Raw genomic sequence first — 19360 nt, 5'->3', positions numbered from 1 at the left:
CAGTGATGATGTGTGACAGAAAGCTGAGGAGAGCCACTTTCCTCGCCAAGGAGCATGGTGAAAGTTGACACCTGAAGCTATCAGTTGGCCATGCTTGGTTGAGCAAGGTCTTCATGGAGACACTGAGATCAGAGACTGTGAAAGTGGCCAACCAACAAGTATTTCATCCTTAGACCTTGTTAGTTGGGAAAGATCTAAAACTGGTTTTACATTCTCAGTTTCCAATGGTTAAAAATTATGTATAAATTTAAAAATTTTGAGATCATAAGTCCCAATCTATGCAGCAGAAAAAAAATGTATGTCTTTCATATTTATTAGGAAAATTACTGAGATTTTTATTTTCTCCAAGAATGTTCATGAATTTACACTGGTTTCTCCACAGATTCTTTTCTAAAACAACATAACTCTAAGTGGGAGTTTCAGTTTCAACTACATGAACTAGGCAATTTCAAGGTCTATTAGCCTCCAGTCTCGATGTTAAACTAGTCTATGTACTTGGGCAGAGGCCCTGAGGGAAGCCAGAATATCAGAATCAACTTAAGCACTCTGTGAAAACATAGGATTCACAATTAAATTTGAGTTACAGATACACAACAAATAATTTTTTAGTACAAGTAGTTCCTAAATATTGCATGGAGCTAACTTACATTGAAAAAGTAATCATTACATATCTGAAATGGGAATCCTGCATTTTTATTTACTATCTATTGGAATGTGTGACAATAACTATATCAATGGATTAAGAGAAATTATATCTGGGTAATGGAATTACAAATTATCTTACTTTTGCTCTTTATAATTTTCAGTCTGCCAAATGTTTTAAATGAATATTCATATTATGTATGTAATTCATCACTGGGTTAAGATATTCAATCAATGAGGTATTATGCAAATGTTGTTTTTTCTTTTTTATTTTTAACATCTTTATTGGAGTATAATTGCTTTACAATGGTATGTCAGTTTCTGCTTTATACTAAAGGGAATCAGCTATACATATACCTATATCCCCATATCTCCTCCCTCTTGCGTCTCCCTCCCAACCCCCATCCCACCCCTCTAGGTGGTCACAAAGCACCAAGCTGATCTCCCCGTGCTATGCGGCTGCTTCCTACTAGCTATCTATTTTACATTTGGTAGTATATATTAGCCCATGCCACTCTCTCACTTCATCCCAGCTTACCCTTCCCCCTCTCCGTGTCCTCAAATCCATTCTCTACATCTGTGTCGTTATTCCTGTCCTGCCCCAATGGGAGAAAATATTTGCAAATGAAGCAACTGACAAAGGACTAATCTCCAAAATTTACAAGCAGCTCATGCAGCTCAATATCAAAAAAACAAACAACCCAATCCAAAAATGGGCAGAAGACCTAAATAGACGTTTCTCCAAAGAAGATATACAGACAGCCAACAAACACATGAAAGAATGCTCAACATCACTAATCATTAGAGAAATGCAAATCAAAACTACAACCTCACACCAGTCAGAATGGCCATCATCAAAAAATCTACAAACAATAAATGCTGGAGAGGGTGTGGAGAAAAGGGAACCCTTTTGCACTGTTGGTGGGAATGTAAATTGATACAGCCACTATGGAGAACAGTATGGAGGTTTCTTAAAAATACTAAAAATAGAACAACCATACGACCCAGCAATCCCACTACTGGACATATACCCTGAGAAAAACATAATTCAAAAAGAATCATGTACCACAATATTCACTGCAGCACTATTTACTATAGCCAGGACATTGAAGCAACCTAAGTGTCCATTGACAGATGAATAGATGAAGAAGATGTGGCACATATATACAATGGAATATTACTTAGCCATAAAAAGAAACAAAATTGAGCTATTTGTAGTGAGGTGGATCGACTTAGAGTCTGTCATACAGAGTGAAACAAGGTAGAAAGAGTAAAACAAATACCGTATACTAACACATATATATGGAATCTAAAAAAAAAAAATTATTAAACAAATATTTATTGAGCTGGTTTTGTGCTCTAAACTTGACTCTGTTATATTCTGATTCATAGGATACTGAAGCAAATAAGAAAATATTCCAATTTGAATATTTGACCAAATGGCAAACACCAATCAAGACAAAAGGTCTGGAATCAACAAATGGGGAAAATCCTTCATTATGCAACAAGAATATTATATAAAAAATAAGGAATTATGTGACATAACTGAGAAGAAACTGTATGTGTACTGTTACAAAGAAATTTGAATGCTGCTTTTTAGTGAGTTGTTGATGTTTTTAACTTTTTCCAGAAATGAACAGCCTGTATTTTTTTTTAAAGTGGATGGAAAATGTGGGTGGTGGTAGAGTGGATATAAAAATATGTTTTAACAAAATGCTGAAGGAAAACTTTAAATATTTATATTGTAAAACAATTAGAATGTTATAAGACTAATAAAATGAACATCTCTGTACCCACCTCCCAGCTTTTTAACTTATCACATTTTAACATTTCACTACATTTGTTTTTGATCTTGTTAAGTTATAAAACATTTCAAATAAAATTGAAATCTGTTCAACTTAATTTCCTTCCAAACACATTACCATTTTATCCCTTACCTACAATATTAGCTGCTCTCCTTATTTCTGTGTTTATAATCCTCAGGGAAGTCCTTTAACCTTGCCTGCTTTACATATTTACATATGTCAATATCCATAAAATATATATACTATTTCATTGTATGATTATTGACTTTTTTATGGATGATACAACAATATCCACATCACTATGTTTCTTTTATTGGTGTAATATTATGGTTTCTTTTTTAAAATCTGCATTAATAAATATAGTTCTAAATCACTAATTATAACAAATGCAGTATTCCTTCTCATAGGTATAATTTATATATCCACTTGCCTTTGGTAAACATTTAGGTACTTTCCAATTTTTCTTCGATAATAATCATACTGCAGTAGACTTTCTTGCATATGTCTCCCTGCACATAAATAAAGGAGTTTCTAGTAGAATTGGAAATATTAAATCAAGGTGTATGTACATCTTCAATTGCAGTAGATATTATCAGATTGCTCTAGAAATTGGTAGTAGCAATTTACATGTTTGCTGGATATCTTTGAGTTTATTTCACCATCTTCTCACCAAGTCTTGTCACTAACAGACTTGGAAATTATTTCAGTCTGTGAAATATCTCATAATTTTATTTTCCATTTTCCTATTTGTTAGTAAGTTTTAAAACCTATTCTGATAGTTATTGGTCATGTATATATTATTTTATGTGAATTGTATAATCATGTATTTACCTAGTGTTTATTTAGATACTTGTCTTTTTCTTATTAAGTTTTAGAAGTTCTTTGTCAATTCCTGATTGTTATGTCTATATGTGCTCTCTTGAGATGCAGATTATGCTTCTTAACTTTGTATATGTTTTTCTAATACTTTGTGGGTTTTTTTTGAAAAAAGTAGGATTTGGGGTATTTCATTGTGGATAAAGTTATCTATATTATCCTTTATTATTTACATATTCTTATATAAATTATTCTCATACCCCAATATCATAAAGTTAGACTCCTAAAATTTTGTAATCTTTAAAGTTTTGCTTCCTACCTTTGCTTTTTATTTATTTATTTTTTTTGCGGTATGCAGGCCTCTTACTGTTGTGGCCTCTCCCGTTGCGGAGCACAGGCTCCGGACACGCAGGCTCAGCGGCCATGGCTCACGGGCCCAGCCGCTCCGCAGCATATGGGATCTTCCTGGACCGGGGCACGAACCCGTGTCCCCTGCATCGGCAAGCGGACTCTCAACCACTGTGCCACCAGGGAAGCCCCTACCTTTGCTTTTTAAATCTACAGACAGGGATTATAGAAGAGATACAATATTTTATGAGTAACAAAATGACCTAAAATAATTCATTTTTCACCATTTATTATTTTTATTGGAGTATGATTGACATATAATATTGTATTTGTTTCAGGTGTGCATCATAGTGATTCAATATTTATATACATTTCAAAATGGTCATCACAATAAGTCTAGTTACAATCTGTCACTATATAAAGTTACTATATTCCCTATGCTGTATCTTATATCCCCATGACTTATTTATTTTATAACCAGAAGTTTATAGCTCTTAACCCCCTTCATCTATTATGCCCATTCCCCAACCCCCGTCTCCTCTGGCAACCACCGGTTTGTTTTCTGTATCTGTGAGTCTATTTCTGTTTTGTTTTTAGATCTCACATGTAAGTGAAATCACACAGCAGTTGTGTTTCTCTGTCTGACTTAGCATAGCAGCTAGGTCCATCCATGTTGTCACAAATGGCAAGATTTCTTTTTTTATACTTGAATAATATTCCACTGTGTGTGTGTGTGTGTGTGTGTGTGTGTGTGTGTGTGTGTGTGTGTGTATGACACGTATTCTTTACCCATTCATCTACTGATGTACACTTAGGTTGTTTGCCTATCTGTGCTCTTATAAATAATACTGCAATGAACATAGGGGTGCATTTATCTTTTGAATTAGTATCTTTGTTTCCTTTGGATAAATACTCAGAAGTAGAATTGCTGGATTGAATGAGAGTCCTATTTTTAATTTTTTGAGGAACCTCCATACTGCTTTCCAGAGTGACTGCACCAATTTACATTTCTAACAACACTGCATGAGATTTGCCTTTTCTCCATATCCTCACCAATGTCTATTTTTTGGTTTTTGTTTAGGATAATCACCCTTTTGACAGGTGTGAAGTGATATTTCATTGTGGCCTTGATTTGTGTTTCCCTGATGATTAGTGATGTTGACCATCTTTTCACGTGCCTGTTGGCCATCTTTTCATGGGCCTGTTGGCCATCTGTATGTCTTCTTTGGAAAAACGTCTATTCAAGATCTCTGCCCATTTTTTAATCAGGTGCTTTGTGTGTGTGTTTTTCTTTTCATATTAGATTGTATAAATTCTTTATATAATTTTGATATTAAGGCCTTATCAGATGTATGATTTGCAAATATCTTCTCCCATTCAGTAGGTTTCTTTTTCATCATATGGATGGTTTTATTCTCTGTGCAAAAGCTTTTTAGTTTGATGTAGTTCCATTTGTTTACTTTTGTTTTTGTTGACCTTGCCTGAGGACACAGGTCCAAAAAATATCACTGAGACCAATTTCAAAGAGCTTACTTTTAAGAGTTTTTATGGTTTCAGGTCTTACATTTTAAGTCTTTAATTGATTTTGAATTGATTTTTTGTATATGGTGTAAAATAATGGTCCAGTTTCATTATTTTGCATGTATCTGTTCAAGTCAGGTTTCCCCACACCATTTATTGAAGATACTGTGTTATCTCCATTTTACATTCTTACATTCTTTCTCATGAATTAATCAAGCATATATGCAAAGGTTTATTTCTGGGCTTTCTATTCTGTTCCATTGATCTATGTGTTTTTTTTTTGTGACAGTAGGATACTGTTTTGATTACTATAACTTTACAGAATAGCTTAAATCAGGGAACATGATACCTCCAACTTGGTTCTTCTTTCTCAAGATTTTGTCTATTTGAGGTCTTTTGTCATTCCATACAAATTTTACTGTTCTTTTTTTTAGTTCTGAGAAAAATGCCATTTGTGTTTTTTTAATAAGGATTGCATTGAAATTGTAGATTGCTTTGTGTAGTAGGAGGCATTATAACATTATTCTGTGAGCACAGTATATTGTTCCATTTATTTGTGTTGTCTTCAATCCCTTTCGTCAATGTTTTTTTAGTTTGCAGGGGACAGATCTTTAACTTCCTCAGTTATTAGATTCCTGAGTATTTTATTCTTTTTGATGCCATTATATTTTATTTTATTTTATTATTTTTTTAACATCTTTATTGGGGTATAATTGCTTTACAATGGTGTGTTAATTTCTGCTTTAAAACAAAGTGAATCAGTTATACATATACATATGTTCCCATATCTCTTTGCTCTTGTGTCTCCCTCCCTCCAACCCTCCCTATCTCACCCCTCCAGGCGGTCACAAAGCACTGAGCCAATATCCCTGTGCCATGTGGCTGCTTCCCACTAGCTATCTACCTTACATTTGGTAGTGTATATATATCCATGACTCTCTCTCGCCTTGTCACAGCTCACCCTTCCCCCTCCCCATATCCTCAAGTCCGTTCTCCAGTAGGTCTGTGTCTTTATTCCTGTCTTACCCCTAGGTTCTTCATGACATTTTTTTCTTTTCTTAAATTCCATATATATGTGTTAGCATACGGTATTTATTTTTCTCATTCTGACTTACTTCACGCTGTATGACAGACTCTAGGTCTATCCACCTCATTACAAATAACTCAATTTCGTTTCTTTATATGGCTGAGTAATATTCCATTGTGTATATGTGCCACATCTTCTTTATCCATTCATCCGATGATGGGCACTTAGGTTGTTTCCATCTCCAGGCTATTGTAAATAGAGCTGCAATGAACATTTTGGTACATGACCATTTTTGAATTTTCGTTTCCTCAGGGTATATGCCCAGTAGTGGGATTGCTGGGTCATATGGTAGTTCTATTTGTAGATTTTTACGGAAACTCCATACTGTTCTCCATAGTGGCTGAACCAATTCACATTCCCACCAGCAGTGCAAGAGTGTTCCCTTTTCTCCACACCCTCTCCAGCATTTATTGTTTCTAGATTTTTTGATGATGGCCATTCTGACTGGTGTGAGATGATATCTCATTGTAGTTTTGATTTGTATTTCTCTAATGATTAATGATGTTGAGCATTCTTTCATGTGTTTGTTGGCAGTCTGTATATCTTCTTTGGAAAAATGTCTATTTAGGTCTTCTGCCCATTTTTGGATTGGGTTGTTTGTTATTTTCTTATTGAGCTGCATGAGCTGCTTGTAAATTTTGGAAATTAATCCTTTGTCAGTTGCTTCATTTGCAAATATTTTCTCCAATTCTGAGGGTTGTCTTTTGGTCTTGTTTATGGTTTCCTTTGCTGTGCAAAAGCTTTGAAGTTTCATTAGGTCCCATTTGTTTATTTATGTTTTTATTTCCATTTCTCTAGGACGTGGGTCAGAAAGGATCTTGCTGTGGTTTATGTCATGGAGTATTCTGCCTATGTTTACCTCTAAGAGTTTGATAGTTTCTGGCCATGCATTTAGGTCTTTAATCCATTTTGAGCTTATTTTTGTGTATGGTGTTAGGGAGGGATCTAATCTCATACTTTTACATGTATCTGTCTAGTTTTCCCAGTACCACTTATTGAAGAGGCTGTCCTTTCTCCACTGTAAATTCCTGCCACCTTTATCAAAGATAAGGTATCCATATGTGTGTGGGTTAATCTCTGGGCTTTCTATACTGTTCCATTGATCTAACTTTCTGTTTTTCTGTCAGTATCATACTGTCTTGATTACTGTAGCTTTGTAGTATAGTCTGAAGTCAGGGAGCCTGATTCCTCCAGGTTCATTTTTCGTTCTCAAGATTGCTTTGGCTATTCGGGGTCCTTTGTGTTTCCATACAAATTGCGAAATTTTTTGCTCTAGTTCTGTGGAAAATGTCAGTGGTAGTTTGATAGGGATTGCGTTGAATCTGTAGATTGCTTTGGGTAGTAGAGTCATTTTCACAAAGTTCATGCTTCCAATACAAAAACATGGTATATCTCCCCATCTATTTGTATCATCTTTAATTACTTTCACCAGTGTCTTATAATTTTCTGCATACAGGTCTTTTGTCTCCTTAGGTAGGATTATTCCTAGATATTTTATTCTTTTTGTTGCAATGGTAAATGGGAGTGTTTTCTTGATTTCACTTTCAGATTTTTCATCATTAGTATATAGGAATGCCAGAGATTTCTGTGCATTAATTTTCTATCCTGCTACTTTACCAAATTCATTGATTAGCTCTAGTAGTTTTCTGGTAGCATCTTTAGGATTCTCTATGTAGAGTATCATGTCATCTGCAAACAGTGACAGCTTTACTTCTCCTTTTCCGATTTGGATTCCTTTTATTTCCTTTTCTTCTCTGATTGCTGTAGCTAAAACTTCCAAAACTGTGTTGAATAAGAGTGGTGAGAGTGGGCAACCTTGTCTTGTTCCTGATCTTAGTGGAAATGCTTTCAGTTTTTCACCATTGAGGATGATGTTGGCTATGGGCTTGTCATATATGGCCTTTATTATGTTGAGGAAAGTACCCTCTATGCCTACTTTCGGGAGGGTTTTTATCTTAAATGGGTGTTGAATTTTGTCAAAAGCTTTCTCTGCATCTATTGAGATGATCATATGGTTTTTCTCCTTCAGTTTGTTAATATGGTTTATCACATTGATAGATTTGCGTATATTGAAGAATCCTTGCATTCCTGGAATAAACCCCACTTGATCATGGTGTATGAACCTTTTAATGTGCTGTTGGATTCTGTTTGCTAGTATTTTGTTGAGGGTTTTTGCATCTATGTTCATCAGTGATATTGGCCTGTAGTTTTCTTTCTTTGTGACATCCTTGTCTGGTTTTGGTATCAAGGTAATGGTGGCCTCGTAGAAGGAATTTGGGAGTGTTCCTCCCTCTGCTATATTTTGGAAGAGTTTGAGAAGGATAGGTGTTAGCTCTTCTCTAAATGCTTGATTGAATTCGCCTGTGAAGCCATCTGGCCCTGGCCTTTTGTTGGTTGGAAGATTTTTAATCACAGTTTCAATTTCAGTGCTTGTGATTGATCTGTTCATATTTTCCATTTCTTCCTGATTCAGTCTTGGCATGTTGTGCATTTCTAAGAATTTGTCCATTTCTTTCAGATTGTCCATTTTATTCGCATAGAGTTGCTTGTAGTAATCTCTCATGATCCTTTGTATTTCTGCAGTGCCAGTTGTTACTTCTCCTTTTTCATTTCTAATTCTGTTGATTTGAATCTTCTCCTTTTTCTTGATGAGTCTGGCTTGTGGTTTATCTATTTTGTTTATCTTCTCAAAGAACCAGCTTTTAGTTTTATTGATCTTTGCTATTGTTTCCTTCATTTCTTTTTCATTTATTTCTGATCTGATTTTTATGATTTCTTTCCTTCTGCTAGCTTTGGGATTTTTTTGTTCTTCTTTCTCTAATTGCTTGAGGTGCAAGGTTAGGTTGTTTGTTCGAGATGTTTTCTGCTCCTTAAGGTGGGCTTGCCTTGCTATAAACTTCTCCCTTAGAATTGCTTTTGCTGCATCCCATAGGTTTTGGGTCGTTGTGTCTCCATTGTCATTTGTTTCTAGGTATTTATTGACTTCCTCTTTGATTTCTTCAGTGATCACTTCATTATTAAGTAGTGTATTGTTTAGCCTCCATGTGTATGCATTTTTTACAGATCTTTTCCTGTAATTGATATCTAGTCTCATGGCATTGTGGTCAGAAAAGATACTTGATACAATTTCAATTTTATTAAATTCACCAAGGCTTGATTTGTGACCCAAGATATGATCTATCCTGGAGAATGTTCCATGAGCACTTGAGAAAAATGTGTATTCTGTTGTTTTTGGATGGAGTGTCCTATAAATATCAATTAATTCCATCTTGTTTAACGTATCATTTAAAGCTTGTGTTTTCTTATTTATTTTTTTTTTTTTTGGATGATCTGTCCATGGGTGAAAGTGGGCTGTTAAAGTTCCCTACTATGAATGTGTTACTGTCGGTCTCCCCTTTTATGGCTGTTAGTATTTGCCTTATGTATTGAGGTGCTCCTATGTTGGGTGCATAAATATTTACAATTGTTATATTTTCTTCTTGGATCAATCCCTTGATCATTATGTAGTGTCCTTCTTTGCCTCTTCTAATAGACTTTATTTTAAAGTCTATTTTGTCTGATATGAGAATTGCTACTCCAGCTTTCTTTTGGTTTCCATTTGCATGGAATATCTTTTTCCATCCCCTTACGTTCAGTCTGTATGTGTCTCTAGGTCTGAAGTGGGTCTCTTGTAGACAGCATATATATGGATCTTGTTTTTGTATCCATTCAGCCAATCTGTGTCTTTTGGTGGGACCATTTACATCTAAGGTAATTATCGATATGTATGTTCCTATTCCCATTTTCTAAACTGTTTTGAGTTCGTTATTATAGGTCTTTTCCCTCTCTTGTGTTTCTTGTCTAGAGAAGTTCCTTTAGCATTTGTTGTAAAGCTGGTTTGGTGGTGCTGAACTCTCTCAGCTTTTGCTTGTCTGTAAAGGTTGTAATTTCTCCATCAAATCTGAATGAGATCCTTGCTGGGTAGAGTAATCTTGGTTGCAGGATTTTCTCCTTCATCACTTTCAGTATGTCCTGCCACTCCCTTCTGGCTTGTAGGGTTCCTGCTGAGCGATCAGCTGTTAACCTTATCGGGATTCCCTTGTGTGTTATTTGTTGTTTTTCCCTTGCTGCTTTTAATATGCTTTCTTTGTATTTAATTTTTGACAGTTTGATTAATATGTGTCTTGGCATGTTTCTCCTTGGATTTATCCTGTATGGGACTCTCTGTGCTTCCTGGACTTGATTAACTATTTCCTTTCCCATATTAGGGAAGTTTTCAACTATAATCTCTTCAAATATTTTCTCAGTCCCTTTCTTTTTCTCTTCTTCTTCTGGAACCCTATAATTCGAATGTTGGTGCATTTAATGTTGTCTCACAGGTCTCTGAGACTGTCCTCAGTTCTTTTCATTCTTTTTTTCTTTATTCTGCTCTGCCGTAGTTATTTCTACTATTTTATCTTCCAGGTCACTTATCCATTCTTCTATCTCAGTTATTCTGCTATTGATCCCATCTAGAGTACTTTTAATTTCATTTATTGTGTTGTTCATCGTTGCTTGTTTCATCTTTATTTCTTCTAGGTCCTTGTTAACTGTTTCTTGAATTTTGTCCATTCTATTTCCAAGATTTTGGATCATCCTTACTATCATTATTCTGAGTTCTTTTTCAGGTAGACTGCCTATTTCCTCTTCATTTGTTAGGTCTGGTGCATTTTTATCTTGCTCCTTCATCTGCTGTGTGTTTTTCTGTCTTCTCATTTTGCTTGTCTTACTGTGTTTGGGGTCTCCTTTTTGCAGGCTGCAGGTTCGTAGTTCCCGCTGTTTTTGATGTCTGTCTCCAGTGGCTAAGGTTGGTTCAGTGGGTTGTGTAGGTTTCCTGGTGGAGGGGACTATTGCCTGTGTTGTGGTGGACGAGGCTGTATCTTGTCTCTCTAGTGGGTTGGTTCACGTCTGGTGGTGTGTTTTGGGGTGTCTGTGGCCTTATTATGATTTTAGGCAGCCTCTCTGCTAATGGGTGGGGTTGTGTTCCTGTTTTGCTAGTTGTTTGGCATAGGTTGTCCAGCACTGTAGCTTGCTGGTTGTTGAGCAAAGCTGGGTGCTGGTGTTAAGATGGAGGTCTCAGGGAGATTTTTGCCACTTGATATTATGTGGAGCTAGGAGGTCTCTTGTTGACCAGTGTCCTGAAGTTGGCTCTCCCACCTCAGAGGCAGAGCCCTGACTCCTGGCTGCAGCACCAAGAGCCTTTCATCCACACGGCTCAGGATAAAACAGAGAAAAAGTAGTGAGAATTATTAGAAGTATGAAGAAAGAAAGAAATGAGGTAAGGAAGGAAGAAAGAAAGAAAGAAAGAAAGAACGAACGAAAGAAGCAAAGAAGGAAAGAAGGAAAGAAGGAAAGAAAGAAGGGAGGGAGGGAGGAAGGAAGGAAGGAGGGAAGGAAGGAAAAAAGACAGAAAGAAGATACAGTAAAATAAAATATAATAAAGTTATTAAATTAAAAAATAATTATTAAAAAAAAAATGGACGGATAGAACCTTAGGACAAATGTTGGAAGCAAAGCTATACAGACAAAATCTTACACAGAAGCATAAACATACACCCTCACAAAAAGAGGTAAAGGGGAAAAAAATCATAAATCTTGCTCTCAGAGACCACCTCCTCAATTTGGGATGATTCGTTGTCTAAAGGAGGGAAGGAAGGAAGGAAAGAAAGAAAGAAAGAAAGAAGGTAAAGTATAATAAAGTTATTAAAATTAATTATTAAGAAAAAAAATTAAAAAAAAAAACAAAACATGGACGGATAGAACCCTAGGACAAATGGTGGGAGCAAAGCTATACAGACAAGATCTCACACAGAAGTATACATATACACATTCACAAAAAGAGGAAAAGGGGAAAAAATCATAGATATTGCTCTCGAAGCCCACCTCCTCAATTTGGGATGATTCGTTATCTATTCATGCATTCCACAGATGCAGGGTACATCAAGTTGATTGTGGAGCTTTAATCCGCTGTTTCTGAGGCTGCTGGGAGAGATTTCCCTTTCTCTTCTGTGTGCTCACAGCTCACAGGGGCTCAGCTTTGGATTTGGCCCCGCCTCTGCGTGTAAGTCGCCGGAGGGCATCTGTTCTTCGCTCAGACAGGATGGGGTTAAAGGAGCTGCTGATTCGGGGGCTCTGGCGCACTCAGGCCAGGCGGGAGGGAGGGGCACTGCGTGCGGGGCGGGCCTGCGGCGGCAGAGGCCGGCGTGAGGTTGCATCAGCCTGAGGCCCACCGTGCATTCTCCCGGGGAAGTTGTCCCTAGATCCCAGGAACCTGGCAGTGGCGGGCTGCACAGGCTCCCCGGAAGGAGGGTGTGAAGAGTGACCTGTGCTCGCACACAGGCTTCTTGGTGGCAGCTGCAGCAGCCTTAGCTTCTCCAGCCCGTCCCTGTGGTCCGTGCTTTTAGCCGCGGCTCACGCCCGTCTCTGGAGTTCCTTTAAGCAGCGCTGTTCAACCCGTCTCCTCGCGCACCAGGAAACAAAGAGGGAAGAAAAAGTCTCTTGCCTCTTCGGCAGCTGCAGACTTTTCCCCGGACTCCTTCCCGGCTAGCTGTGGTGCACTAACCCCTTCAGGCTATGTTCAAGCCGCCAACCCCAGTCCTCTCTCCCTGTGCTCCGACCAAAACCCGAGCCTCAGCTCGCAGCCCCGCCCGCCCTGGCGGGTGAACAGACAAGCCTCTCGGGCTGGTGAGTGCCAGTCGGCACCGATCCTCTGTGTGGGAATCTCCCCGCTTTGCCCTCCCCACCCCTGTTGCTGTGCACTCCTCAGAGGCTTCGAAGCTCCCCCCTCCGCCTCCTGCAGTCTCCGCCCGCGAAGGGGCTTCCTAGTGTGTGGAAACTTTTCCTCCTTCACAGCTCCCTCCCACTGGTGCCAGGTTTCATCCCTATTCTTTTGTCTCTGTTTTTTCTTTTGCCCTACCCAGGTACGTGGGGAGTTTCTTTCCTTTTGGGAGGTCTGAGGTCTTCTGCCAGCATTCAGTAGGTGTTCTGTAGGAGTTGTTCCACGTGTAGATGTATTTCTGGTGTTTCTGTGGGGAGGAAGGTGATCTCCGCGTCTTACTCTTCCACCATCTTCAAGGTCCCCCCCGATGCAGTTTTAAATGGAACAGTTTCTTAATTTCTCTTTCTGATGTTTTGTTATTAGTGTCTAAAAAGGCAATAGTATTCTGCATATTCATTTTGTATCATGCAACTTTAATGAATTCATTTATTATTTCTAATATTTTTTTGGTGGATTATTTAAGGTTTTCTATGTATTGTATTATGTCACCTACAAATAGTGACTGTTTTATATCTTCTGTTCCAATGTGGATGCCTTTCGTTTATTTATTTTTTGTCTGATTGCTGTGGCTAGGAATTCCAAACTTTTGTTGAACAAAAGTGGCAAGAGTGGGCATCCTTGTCTTGTTCCTTCAGCTTTTCACCATTGAGAATGATGTTAGTCATGCATTTGTCATATACAGCCTTTACTATGTTGCGAGATATTCCCTCTATACTCGATTTTTGGAGAGTTTATATCATAAATAGATGCTAGATTTTCTTATGGTATTTCATTTTTAGTTTTACACCACTGGGGTCAGAAAAGATACTTGATATGATTTGGAATATTTTGCATGTTTCTCAATCTCATCTAATGTGTTGTTCGAGGCCAATATTTCCATATTGATTTTCTGTCTGGATGATCTATATATTGATGTAAGTGGAGTATTAAAGTTCCCTACTATTATTATATTACTGTCAAATTCTCCCTTTATGTCTGTTAATATTTGTTTTATATATGTAGGTGCTCCTATGTTGGATACATAAATGTTTACAAATGTTATATTCTCTTGTTTGATTCACTCCTTTATCATTACCAATGCCCTTTTTATGTTTTTTTTTACAGTCTCTGTTTTAAAGTCTATTTTATCTAATATAAGTATTGCTACCTCAGCTTTCTTTTCAATTCCACTTCTATGGATTATCTTTTTTCAACCATTCACTTGCAATTTGTGTGTGTCTTTAGATCTGAAGGGAGTCTCTTATAAGTATCATATAGATGGGTCTTACTTTTGTTTGTTTTTCTGTTTGTTTGTTTTAAATCCATTCAGTCATCCTACGTCTTTTGATTGGAGAATTTAATCCATTTACATTTAATGTAATTATTAATAAGTATGTACTTATTATCACTTTGTTAATTGTTTCCGGTTGTTTTTGTACTTCTTTGCTCCTTTCATCTTCTCTTATTTTCTTCCCCTGTGGTTTGATGGTTTTCTTCAGTGTTAATTCAATTCCTTCTTCTTTATTTTTTTGTCTCTTGATTATAGGTTTTTGGTTTGTGGTTATCATGAGGTTCATATATGACAATCTACATAAATCAGTCTATTCTAAGTTGATAGCCTCTTAAGTTCAAGTGCATTTACAAGCACTATATTTTTACCCAGCACCCCATGTTTTATGTTTTTGTGTCATAGTTTACTTCTTTTTACTTTGTGTATCACCTAATTATTTATTGTACTTATAGTTGTTTTTACTACTTTTGTCCAGTAAACTTCATACTAGCTTTACAGGTGGTTGATCTTCTTCCACTTAAAGAAGTCCTTTTACATTTCTTGTAAGGACTTTTTAGTGAGGATAAACTCTCTCAGTGTTTGCTTATGTAGGAAACTCTTCATCTCTCCTTCAACTCCTTCAGTTGATAACCTTGCTAGATAGAGTATTCTTGATGCAGTTTTTTATCCTTTCAACATTTTGAAAATATTACACCACTCCTTTCTGGTCTGCAAAATGTCTGCTAAAAAAATCCACTGAGCCTTATGGGGGATTCCTTAAATGTAACTAGTTGTTTTTCTCTTGCTGATTTTAGAAACTTTTCTTTAACTTTTCACATTTTAATTATAATGTGTCTTGGTATTGATTTCTTTGGGTTCATCTTGTTTGGGACTCTCTGTGCTTCCTGGGCCTGGATTTATTTTTCCTTACCCAGATTAATAAATTTTTCAGCCATTATTTCTTCAAAGAAGTTTTCTGCTCCTTTTTTTTTTTTTTCTTTTTTCTCCTTCTGGGACCCCTGTAATGTGAATGTTAGTATGCTTGATGTTGTCCCACAGATCCCTTAAACTATCCTTATTTTTAAAATTTGTTTTTCTTTTGTTGTTCTGATTGGGTGATTTCCACTATTCTGTCTTCCAGATCACTGATCCATTTTCTGTATCATCTAAGCTGTTGTTGATTCCCTCTCCTGTATTTTTCATTTCAGATATCATATCCTTTATCACTGATTGGTTCTGTCTTAAATTTTCTCTTTGTTGAAATTCTCACTGTTTTCATCATTCTTCTCCCAAGTTCAGTGAGCAGTTTTACAACTACTACTTTGAATTTTTTATCAGGTAGATTACTTATCTCCATATCCTGAAGTTATTTTTTATGAGGTTTTATCTTGTTCTTTCATTTGGAACATATTTTTCTATTTCCTTATATTTTTGGCTCTCTGGGTTTGTTTCTATGTATTAGGCAAAACTGCTACCTCTCTCAGGAAAAAGTGGCCTTGTGCAGGTGATGATACTTCTTTTTCAGCCTGGCCCTGGATCTCAGTTGTCTCTTGAATCCTTGTGTCTAACTTTAATGCCTGATTTATTTTTGTGCCCCTGTTAAGTGTGTGCTGAGATTTGTCAGTGTTCCAAGGGGACAAATCTCATTTACCTAAGTTTCAGCCTGATTGGATGCCAAACCCTCAGACAGAAGACTTTAAAATATGCAGATAGATACAGTCCTATGGGGCTGCAGTCATAATCCTTGCTGGCCTCCAGACCAGGAGATCTGGAAGTGTCCCCTGGGTGACAGCGGCAAGAATCAGGACTCTTGAATAGTGTATAAGTTTCTTTCTGGGTAGTCTCATCAGGCTGTAGTGAGGCCAATGGTGTCTCACTACTTACATCCTCTAGGAGTACCTCCTTATCCTCTAGAGGTGTTTAATATCCATAGCCTATCCCTAAGGGTAAAGCTCCAGGGTAAATAAATAGGCTTTTTTCCCAGGAAAAAAGTGGTATTGTGTTTCAATCTGCTGTATTTGCAGTGCCCTGGGGGTGGTGGCCTGCCAATAATGGTCTTTCCAATTGTTACAATCCAGTGGAGCTCAGGAACACCAAACCCCTTGGACACCATGGTCAGCCAATCAAGAGGTGTTCCCTGTGTGGATTGTGCATGCCCTTGGGCTCTGGCTGGATTGCTGGAGAGTGTAGGGGCAGGCCTTTCTCTCTTGTTTCAGGAAGGCAGTGGGAAATTAACTTGACTGTGTGTACCCATAAGCTTCAGCAATTCAGCATGAGGATATGTGCATGTGGGCTTTAGGTCAGGAGTGGGAGAATGCCACAACTGTTTGTGCTCACCAGCCCAGCCAAGGGGCAAGGGATTGTCCAGTTTGCTTTAGGCTGGGAGAGGGATATTTTCATAGCCACTTGCACTCCCCAGCCCAGCCAGAGAGTTGTGGAGTGTCACCACCTCCTGCACTCACAGACTTTAGCTAGGGAGCAGGAGAATACTGCAACCATTTGCACCGACCCACCCAATCCAGGGAGTGGGGGAGTGCTGCAATGTTCATAACTCTCTGGCTTCAGCAATGTGACAAGATAGTGCCATGATTGCTTATCTCTGACTATGCTAGCAAGTTCGGTGGGAAGTGCAACAATGGCATGTGCCAATGTCTCTGCCTCTGCAGAGCACTTCCACTGTTCTCTGCTCCTTCATCCAATGCTTTTAGATTTACAAATGACTCCCCTTCACATACAGTCTGAGTACTTTTTGAACTGCTGTTATATTGCTGGATCTTGGGATGAGTGAGGCTGCACATGAGCCCTTTAAGAAGATAGTCTCAGTTTCCTACATAGTCTGGGACTCTTGGATGTCAGCCCCATTGGTTTTCTAAGCCAGGCATTCTGGTGGCTCATTTCTGGAGTAGATCCCAGGGGATGGGGTATCTAATGTGGGGTGCCAACCCCTCATTACTGCAGAAAAAGCATCCATATGGTGAGATTCTCCCCTATTGTGTGCCACCGTGCCTGTGGTAAGGTTTTTGTCAAGAGCATGTCTCTGCTTCTCCTACCCATTTCCATGCAGTCCTTTTCCTCTTTTGCTATGGAGCAGGTGTTCAGCTATTTCTCAGGTTCTTTTCGGAGGGAACTGATCCACATGTAGTTGTGTATCTGTTGTATCTGTGGGAGGAAGTAAGTTCAGTCTCTTCTTACACCGCCATCTTGAACTGTCCCTCTTCATCATTTATTTATAGTACCAACTCTATCATTGATCAAATTTTCATACATAGGTGAATCTGTTTTCTGAATTCTCCACTCTACTCCATTGCTTTATACACTATTTCCGTAACACTGTTTTACTTTTGTAGCCACTATAATAAAGGGTAAAAACTGGTGAGAAAAGACTCCTACTTGTCCTTAAAAATTACCTAGCCACTCCACATAAATTTGAAAAGCAGCTTGTACAGTTTCACTGAAAAGAAAGTTGGTACTCTTATGGGAGATGTATTTATTGATTGCTTGGAGACAAATGGAAATCTTTATGTATCTCTCTATTGTTCATGTCATCTTTTGTAGCCCATGCTGGTATTTTGTAATTTTTCCATAGTGGTATGAATTGTGAATGGGATATATTTGCTGTTGTTGTTGTTGTTGTTTTTGCAGTACGTGGGCCTCTCACTGTTGTGGCCTCTCCCATTGTGGAGCACAAGCTCCGGATGTGCAGGCTCAGCGGCCATGGCTCATGGGCCTAGCCGCTCCGTGGTATGTAGGATCTTCCCGGACCGAGGCACAAACCCGTGTCCCCTGCATTGGCAGATGGACTCTTAACCACTGCGCCACCAGGGAAGCCCGGGATATATTTTTTGTATTGCATTTTATAAGAAGTTATGTCTGGTTAGTAGGAATTTATTTATTATTTATAATTATATTTTATCTAGTGAGCTTAGTATAATTTTATACGAATTCTAACAGTTTGTAGATTTTCTTTTAGTCAATCCACATTTTCTGGATGTAAGTGTACTTTTACCTCTTTCTTTCTAATTTTTTATCTTATTGTTTTCTCTTATCATTGGTTAAAGCATCCAGTTCCAAAGTTTAGTAGAGATACTGATAATGGGCACTCTTGTCATTACTGAATTTAATGATAATGCTTCCTTTACTTTCACAACCTAATCTGATGTTTTCTGTAGATATCTGAACTGTATCTTTTATCAAGTTAAGGACATTCCATTCTCTTCCAAATCCAATGTGAGTTTTTATCATGAATAAATGTTGAACTCTATTAAATGCTTTTTCTGCACTGAGAAATTGAGATGATCCTATGGGTTTTCACATTTAATCTGTTAACCCAAGATCAGGGTTACCATACTTGTCTGTGCAAGCCACGCTTCATGCAAACCTAGGATGGTGCCATTGCCATAAACTATCCCATTATTTACACTGTGAATGGGCTGTGTCCTGGAGCTTTTTGATGTGTCATACCCTATGGTGGATATAAATAGATTTTCTAATATTAAACCATCATGGAGTTCCTGACTGGGGTGAGTGGGGGGATTACGACTGTCCATCAGGACAGACCTGGCTACTTTTCCAACAAATTCTGTTTTCCCCTTCTTCTGTAGTAATAGGATATAAGTTAGTACATGACTTCACACTAGAGAATTCATTCCTCAGTCTCATTTGCAGTTAGGTATATCTATGTAACAAAATTCAGGTCAACAAAGTGGGAGCATAAGTGATGTTTGAAATATGCAAATCAATTTAAAAGCCAAGCAATTTTCTTGAAGCTTCTCTCTTGTCCCTTCCAATAAGCAAGAACAAAGCCCATTTTTGACTATGTAGCTGAGGACAATACCCTAGGACAGGGTTCAGCAGCTATGGCAAAAGCCAGATATGACTCTCCAGCTGTTTTTGTGAATCAAGTTTTATTGGAATGCAATGATTCCCATTTGTTTATGTATTGTCTACCTCTACTTTTATTTTACAGCAGCAGAGTGGTTGTGACACAAAACATCTGCCACACAAAGCCTGAAATATTTAATCTCTGGCTTTTTACAAAAGAAGGTTGCAGGCTCTTCCCCTCAATTCTCAAACTTTAGTGAGTTGCAGAATCACCA

This window comes from Phocoena sinus, chromosome 2, assembly GCF_008692025.1.
Source record: "Phocoena sinus isolate mPhoSin1 chromosome 2, mPhoSin1.pri, whole genome shotgun sequence".
NCBI lineage: Eukaryota > Metazoa > Chordata > Mammalia > Artiodactyla > Phocoenidae > Phocoena > Phocoena sinus.
Note: the sequence above shows the minus strand (reverse complement) of the source record.